The 8791-nt window shown below is 35.3% G+C and overlaps 1 protein-coding gene across 1 annotated transcript in view; it reads right to left on the reverse strand.

The window, feature by feature from the left end:
* The window catches only part of CDK13 (cyclin dependent kinase 13), a 108586-nt gene that overhangs the window by 19705 nt on the left and 80090 nt on the right, over positions 1-8791 (reverse strand). The window lies entirely within an intron of this gene.

Raw genomic sequence — 8791 nt, forward strand, 5'->3', positions numbered from 1 at the left:
ACTCATTTTTTTGGTTGATTTTTCTTTGTTAAATGGCATTTAAATATATAAAATAAATATCAAAAATATAAGACTTTGTTTTACTATGGTTGCAAATATCAAAAATTTTCTATATGTGTGACACGGCATCAGAGTTAAGTTAGGGGTTTTCAAAATGCTGACACGCCGAGCTCAAAAGGTTCGCCATCACTGCCCTAGATGCTACCTAGCTGAATCTTTTTAACTTCTCAAGGGTCAGATAAAAAGTAATCCATTCACAGAAGTCTTCTTTATCCCCAATACTACTCAAAATGATTGCTCTGTGCATGCTACTTGTTTCCTTTGATACTATTTCATCCTGCTTTAGTTGTTTACATGTACGCTTGTCTTACTATTATTTGGGAATCATGACCTTTAAACAATATACAGGCGGGAAAGGGAATAAGAAATATGTTAATGGCAAAGAGAAGTACTCAGGCAAAAGTATGAAGTGGCCAAATTTAGACATTTAGGAGGAAGACTAAGAAAATCAGTACAGGAGGAATTTAGAGCTCAGGGAGGTTTACCTGGAAGATAAACAGGGGCCACACAATTCAGTTTTAAGAGGCAGTTTGCCTAACTAAAGTTGACCCTTAAACAATCCAGTTCTGCACAAGTCCACTTATACACAGATCTTTTTCAATAAATGCTGTAAATGTATTTTGCTCTCAATAACATTTTTTTAAAAATATATTTTATTGAGTTTTTACAGAGAGGAAGGGAGAGGGATAGAGAGTTAGAAACATCGATGAGAGAGAAACATCGATCAGCTGCCTCCTGCACACTCCCCACTGGGGATGTGCCTGCAACCAAGGTATATGCCCTTGACCGGAATCGAACCTGGGACCCTTCAGTCCGCAGGCCGACGCTCCATCCACTGAGCCAAACCGGTTTTGGCTAACATTTCTCTAGCTTACTTTATTGTAAGAGTACAGTATATATGTAACAGAATACTTATTAACTGACTGTTTCTGTTATTTGGCAAGGCCTCTGACAGCAGTAGGTAGGCTATTAGTAGTTCAGTTTGGGGGAGTCAAAAGTTATACTCAGATTTGACTGCGCATGGGGTCGGTGCCACAACCTCTCGTGTTATTCAACGGTCAACTGTACAATGAAGACAAACTTTAGAACTGAATTCTATGTGATAATGATCAAATTGCATTGCATAAGAATCTGTTTCTTCTTTCACAAAACAGATTAATTTTACTTAAGAGCTGTGAAATTAAATGAGCTAGCATCCTGGCCCATGAATAGCCTTATAATAAATATCAGTTTCAATACCTCTTAGCTAGAGTTTTAATTACTTCATTATATATGTGGTGGGAAATTATCTAAGTCTTAAAATTATCAATTGGTACCAGCATTCAGGATGGAATAGACATACTGAGGCATGGAAAGTTACTAGAAACTAGGGAAGCAGATAGGAATTGATAACTACACATAAGCAACATCTGTGCCTGATGATCAGCCAGCTATCCGAAAATATTTACTGAAAATGTCTTAAAATGTATCATATGCTAAACCCCAAATATTTGAGGTCTAATTTTGAAATCTATTACCTGACTTATATATTCTGTCAATACTATATGAGTTCTACATTTTTTATGAGGCTGACAGGACAAACCCCTCTACCTACCCATTCCTCTAATTAGTCTTCTCAGAATTTCCTTACAGCTAAAATGTAGAATCAATACTGCCACACTCCAGAAGAGCATCCTATTGGAATTCAACTACTGCTCTGATTTATAGATTAATTCAGAAAGTATTGCTATCCTTACAAAGCTTAATATTTCTATCACAAAAATATTAAACTTTTTATATTTCATTCATTTTAATATATATTTCTTCAATTAGATCTTATATATTTTTTAAATGTATATTTTTTATTGATTTTAGAGAGGAAGGGAGAGAGATAGAAACATCAATGATGAGAATCCTTGATCGGCTGCCTCCTGCACACCCCCCACTGGAAGGGGGAGGGGGGTTGTTAGAGCCCAGGCATGTGCCCTTGGCTAGAATCGAACCTGGGACCCTATAGTCCGCAGGCTGACGCTCGATCCACTGAGCCAAACCGGCTAGGGCTTATATATTTCTTTTTATAGGTGTGTGTTTTGTTTTGTTTTTACTTTTTAAAAATTCCTATCCTTATTGTATTCCCTAAACAGTAAGTAGGAAAGTTTTACTGTAGGAAAAGCTTGAAATTTGACATGAAAATTTTAGGCAGCCATCTGAGATCCTATGACTCCTAACAGTTTTAGTAGTTGTTTCTTTGAGGCTTTCTAGGTTTATAATTGTATTACCTGTAATCAGAATTCATCCATTTTTTCAAATGAGTATATCTCTTTATCATTATGGCATGTTACATTATATAGTAATTTCCAATCAATGTAAGAATGATAATGATGTGCTACACAATACTGGATAATTTTGCTTTGTTTCTGATTTTAATGGGAGTACTTTCATTGCTTACCACTGGGAAAGATGATGACTTTCGTTTGAAAACAATACATAATAAAGATAGTTACTGGTACACAAAAATTCGGCCACATGTCCTATTCAGGAAGCATTTTTTATTCCTTTTTACTATGGGTTTAAATATTTAAAGGATGCTTTAGTTTAATCAGTTTAATTTTTAGAAACCTTATAATCATTATCTGCATTTCCTTCCCTAAGCTACTAATGTAGTAAAAGATTTCCTGAATACTTGATTATCCTTACATTCAGAAAAGGAATGCCACCTAGGCCTAATAAAAGTACTATTATTTTAGTAACATGCTGCATTCTACTTGTTAATTTGTCCTGCATCAATACTCATGTGAGATTGGTATATAGCAGCAGTTTTCAAAATTGGGGTCCAAAGACCTTTGGGTGTCCCTTAGGCCCTTCAAGGGCCTGGCACTTTGAAGGTATTACTAAGACATTATGTGCCCTTTGCAATATGTTGACTTACTACTGATAGTAGACAGCCAATAGTGGGTAAAACTACCAGAACCTTAACATGATTCAAGGCAATGACACAAAGCAGTAAGTACTCTTCATTACCACACAATCTAGGAGCAAGGCGGAAGCCAGTTTCACTTAAGAATCTACTTGTGCCAAAACCGGTTTGGCTCAGTGGATAGAGCGTCGGCCTGCGGACTGAAGGGTCCCAGGTTCGATTCTGGTCAAGGGCATGTACCTGGGTTGCGGGCACATCCCCAGTGGGAGATGTGCAGGAGGCAGCTGATCGATGTTTCTCTCTCATCGATGTTTCTAACTATCTCTCTCCCTTCCTCTCTGTAAAAAATCATTAAAATATATTTAAAAAAAAAAGAATCTACTTGTTGAAGCAGTAAAAAATATTAATGTATTAAACCTAATACTTTGAGGATATATCTTTTTAACATTCTCAGTAATGAAATAGAAAATACTCATAAAGCACTTCTACTGCACAACAAAATCTGATAGCTACCTTGAGAAGCACCTGAACAATTATTTGAGTTGCAAGCTGAAGTAGCTGCTTTATTCACGGATCACTTTTACCTGCAAAAACAACTACAAACTATGATCATTCAGACTTGGGTATCTGTCAGACATTTTCTCAAATATGTTCAAAGTCAGCTTTTTACTTCAAGGAAGACAATTGCAATATTTACTGCCAATTACACAATTCGAGCTTTCAGGAGAAAAATCAGAATACTAGAAAGCTTATTATCTACACCATGAAATTGACAGCTTCATAATAAATACCTACAGGCTCCTCCGCTGAGAAGAGTGGTGATAATAAATAATATATAATGAAATGTTACACGTGGAAGAGATGCCCAATTCAGTGATACAATATTTTCCAAATGACCAATATATAATTTACAAAATCATCAGAGTTGTAAAAAATCCATTCAGATGGCAAGAGAGACCAATGGATTTCAATATATTAGAGTACAAAGTATTCCTTCATTTGGTTTCAGATTGCACATAACTAACCTGCAAAAAAATTACCATTTATTTAGTGCAGTTTCAAAAAAGAAGATGCACAAAGATTTGAAAAGACTAGTGAGAACAGTGCATCAAAGACATAAGGATCCCAGATGTACTTACTAAGCCAAACAGTAAAAGATTTCTAAAAATATAAAAATGCTACTCATTTCACCAACATTTATTTCCATTTAGAAGATGATTTTTTACAATTTTAGATGTCATTTCTAACCTATTATTTTTAAATGAATTAAAGTATTTTTAATTTATCAGTTTTAATTTCAGATGTGGTAAATATCAATAAATACTATCAACATAAACAAAAGCTCCTGGGACCTTTCATAATATTTAAAAGTGTCGATAAGTTTTGAAACCAAAATTGCTTAAGAAGCATAAGTCTACGAAATTTTTTTATGTTATTATTTACATATGCTTCATTTTTTTAAAAAATGGGAAGTTTCCTTCTTTTCCTGTATTCTGAAAAAGCCAAAGCCTGTGTCATTAATGTTTTTAAAATTTCACCTGAGTCACCATCCAAGCCTGAGGCTTTGGAGGGAAGAGTAGTGGGGGGAGTAGGGGAAGGTTGGATAGAGAGAAGCAGGATTCTTTCCACTCCAATCTATTTTCAATTTCTTCCATGATTATAAATGTCTTTTATTTCATAAGTAATGTACACTGTGTGATATATAAACAGTCTTTCGCTGGCAGCAAGAAGTCTTAAAAAGGGTTGACTCTTGTGTAAAAACATTTTTGCCCTCATTCATCCCATTATGTCCTCACCTTTGCTTTTCACTTTTTCCATCACTTTTTAAAAACTTTAGAGAGAGAAAAAGCAGGGAGAGGGAGGGGGAGGGGGAGAGGGGGAGAGAGATGGAGAGGGAGAGGAAGAGGGAGAGAGAAGGGGGAGGGGGGAGGGAGAGGGAGAGGGAGAGGAAGAAACATCGATTTGTTGTTCCACTTATTTATGCATTCACTGGTTGATTTTTACATGTGCCCTGACCAGGGATCCAACCTGCAACCTTGGTGTATCAAGAGGACACTCTAACCAACTCAGCTAACCGGCCAGGGCTTGCCATCACATTTTAACCTATGCTCTTCTATCACAAAACTTTTGTGATCTGCCTAAGATACTTTCTGGGACAAGGCAACATACAGACTACCTGCCTACTGTAGTAGTATAAAGCTCTTTAAGACAGAGTCTGATTAGTATTCCCACTCTTGATCAGTTTACACATTATTTTTATAATACAAACTCTGGCCTCATCATTCCTGAGGTGTTTTGTTTTGTTTTTAAGATGGCAGAAATATCCCAGCATTACTGCAAATAAATTGGGGGGCGGGGGGGAAGTATGTATTGGAAACTTACATTTACTTAATTCTTATAACCCTAAGCATAAGTCCTGTTTTACTTGTGAAGAAACAAACACTACGGAACTTACCGTAAGTCACAAGTGCAGGAAGTAGCTGATGGTCATTAGAACGGAGGTCTGTAAGATTCCAGCCCACCCCTTTCAATACACTCTGCTGCCTCCTTCAAATCAGAGAGACTTGTTTCTTTTATCAGAAACTTCCATTTTCTCTTCATATTTTAAAAAATAATGCTATAGAATCAAAGGTGAAGCATCTCTTTCTGTTTTAAATATGGTATCTTACCAACAAAACAAAAACATTCTGAAATATATAAACTGGAAAGCAAAACAGGTCCATGTTGATAAACAATTCCAGACTCTAGATGTGTTTGTTTTACCTAAATGGGATCAAATTAAACACAGTCTTCTGGAAAACTGCTCTTTTCATGGAATCATGCTGCTTTTCCATGTTAGTACCTTTGGATCTACCATTTCCTTGTTAATTACTATACACTTCGCTGCTAAGCAGATGGACTGAGCTTTCTTTCTTTTCCCATGTGGTTCACACTAAGGCAGCTAACATGCTCATAAATAACTCACCTACACTCATGCCTCAGGATTTTGATTACTTTGCTGTTCCTTCATTTCTTTCAGATCTCTGCTCAAATGATACCTTATGGGAGAGACATCCCTTCTACCTACAACACTACCTTCTACCATTTTCCATCCCCTTTCACATATAATCACTGGATATATTTTATTGTTTATGTTTGCTGTCTTCAACTAGAAAGTAAAAGAAGTTGTGTGCCAGTTATGAGGCACTGAGGATATAGCCTTGACCCTCCGTTGTGTCCTAAAAGAACCTATGAACTGGCACACAACCAGCAATCAATAAATACTGTTCAATTAATCTCCTAACTTGAAATGTCTTCTGTATTATAATGTAAGGTCCATATAAACTTGGTTTATTTCTGGACTTTCCATATAATCCTATTGATTTATCTATGTATCATGTGCCAGTACAAAATAGTCTTATTAGTTACTATAATTTTGTTTTAACATATGATATGCCAAATTTTCCTTCTTTTTGAGAATTTTCTTGATTATTGCCATATTTATCTCTCCAGGATGAATATCAAAAATCAAACATCATTTCAAAATATCTTTTTAAGTTCTCATTAGAACTACAATGATATAGAATGAATTATCATATTTAAAAACAATTAAGTCTTCCTAGTCAAAAACAAGTTATTTCTATATAATAGTTATTCAATCTTCTTTATAGTTTTAAGCAGGACATTATAGTTTTTAATATTTCTGGAGAATATATGGTGGTGGTTTTTAAAAAAGCTTCTTTCCCACCATGTTTCTAACTGGTGATTATTGGTTCATATTTTATAAAAGCTATTGTTTTTAATATGTACGTATCATTATATAACATATATTAGCACATTTTTGTGTATACACACACACACACAATTTTCTTAACACTTCCCCATTTTACAAAACTTGTTATTTAAGATGTTTCAGGTAATTCCTTTCTATGTTGCATGTATATATGTGATGTTATCTATAATAATAAAAGTGTAATATGCTAATTAGACCAGACAGCTGAATGACCTTCTGGACGAATTTTGTGCATCGGGCCTCTAGTCATATATAAATTATGACAATACTGCCTTCATTTTTCCACTATTATACCTCTTATTGGATCCCTTTTCTAATTCTCTTAGGTAACTGGTTAGTACTTCTAAAATACTCTTAAATAATACTAGAAGACAACTTTTTATCATTCTTGTCTTTACTTCTAATATTTCACCACTAAATATTATTCAGGCTACTAATTTGTGATACACATTTTTATCATGTTAAAGAAATATCTCTCTACACTTCCTCAGTTTAGCAAGTTTATATTTCTAGAAAATACCTATTCAACACCTATCAAGATAACCATATTATTTTACTTCTATTAAAATGCAGAGTTATAAGAACAGACTTCCTAAAACGAAGCATCCTTTATTCTTGAAGTGAACTTTACTTGACTTTCTGCAAGTTACATTTTCTAATGAAAAGCCTGACACTATTGGCTAATCTCTCTCCTTTTGAATTTTTGGACTAATATCCTATAGACATTTTTCATGTTGTCTTTGTCAATTTGAAGTTTGTATCACACTATCTTTGTAAAAAGTCTTATTTCTTACATAGTACTGAGAATTGATTAAAAGTTTGGATACTAAGGTAAAACTGTCTACATATTAATTTTAATTTTGTCACCATTCTAGTTATTTGACCCTGGACAAATTCTTTATTTCTGTAAAGTCCATTTTTCTTAACTTTATAAAAAGAAGACAAAGGGTTGTTACAGAGCTCAAATGTGGCCAATTCAGATGAAATTCTTAGAACAATGCTTGCATCATATGTGTGAACTTATTATTAAAATAGATGCCCTAGTATCCAATACAATCAGAACAAACAGTAAGTAAACTGAAAAGATGGTCAGAGGGAATCATAAAAAAATAAAGATACACATACATAATTTAAACATTTTTATTTTAACATAAAATTTATAAATGAACATTTATTCTCCAATCTCCTGATATAGCCAACGCTTTCTCTTTGCACAGAGGATTCACTGAATGGGATTCTACATTAGCTTTCTTGCATAAACCACATCGATACATATCATCAAGGATTTAAAACAATCAGAGTGTCTTCTAAATTTTTATGACTTTTCTTTCTAATTTATATCTATTTGCCAAACTTTAAGTCCTTGCAAAGCACTGCATCTGTTAATTGAATGACAAATATACAGTAATAAAAAGTTGGCATGAAAGATTGGAAACAACTGCCTCTTGGTCATCATACTCTTCAGTGGGATAGTTACCAGAGTTACTAGCTGCAAAAATTCAGCTTCCCATGTTATCTAAGCTAATATTATTTACAGAAGAAATGGAAAGTTATCTATTAATCTAACAAGTCTATTGAAGGAAAAATTCATAGTATATTGGTATCTGTCTCATATCAATTTCTTTTCTAAAAGTTTTCATGCATATTTTAAAATACTTATGCAAATCTTACAAGTTGTAAATTAAGCATATATAATATAGGGGTAATATGCAAATTGGCCCCAACAGTGGAACGACCGGTTGCTATGATGCGCACTGACCAGCAGGGGGCAGACACTAGACGAAGGAGCTGTCTCTTGGTGGTTAGTGTGCTTCCACAGAGGGAGTGCCACTCAGCCAGAAGCCGGATCATGGCTGGCCAGCACAGCGGCGGTGGCAGGAGCCTCTCCCACCTCTGCAGCAGCGCTCAGCTGTTAGTTAGACATCCCCCAAGGGCTCCTGAGCTGCCAGAGGGATGTCTGACTGCCAGTTTAGGCCCAATCACCCGGGGAGCGGCCTAACCCAGCAAGTGGACATCCCTGAGGGCTTCCGGACTGTGAGAGGGCGCAGCCGGGCTGAGGGACC

Source organism: Myotis lucifugus, unplaced genomic scaffold (genome assembly GCF_000147115.1).
Source record: "Myotis lucifugus unplaced genomic scaffold, Myoluc2.0 scaffold_18, whole genome shotgun sequence".
Lineage (NCBI taxonomy): Eukaryota > Metazoa > Chordata > Mammalia > Chiroptera > Vespertilionidae > Myotis > Myotis lucifugus.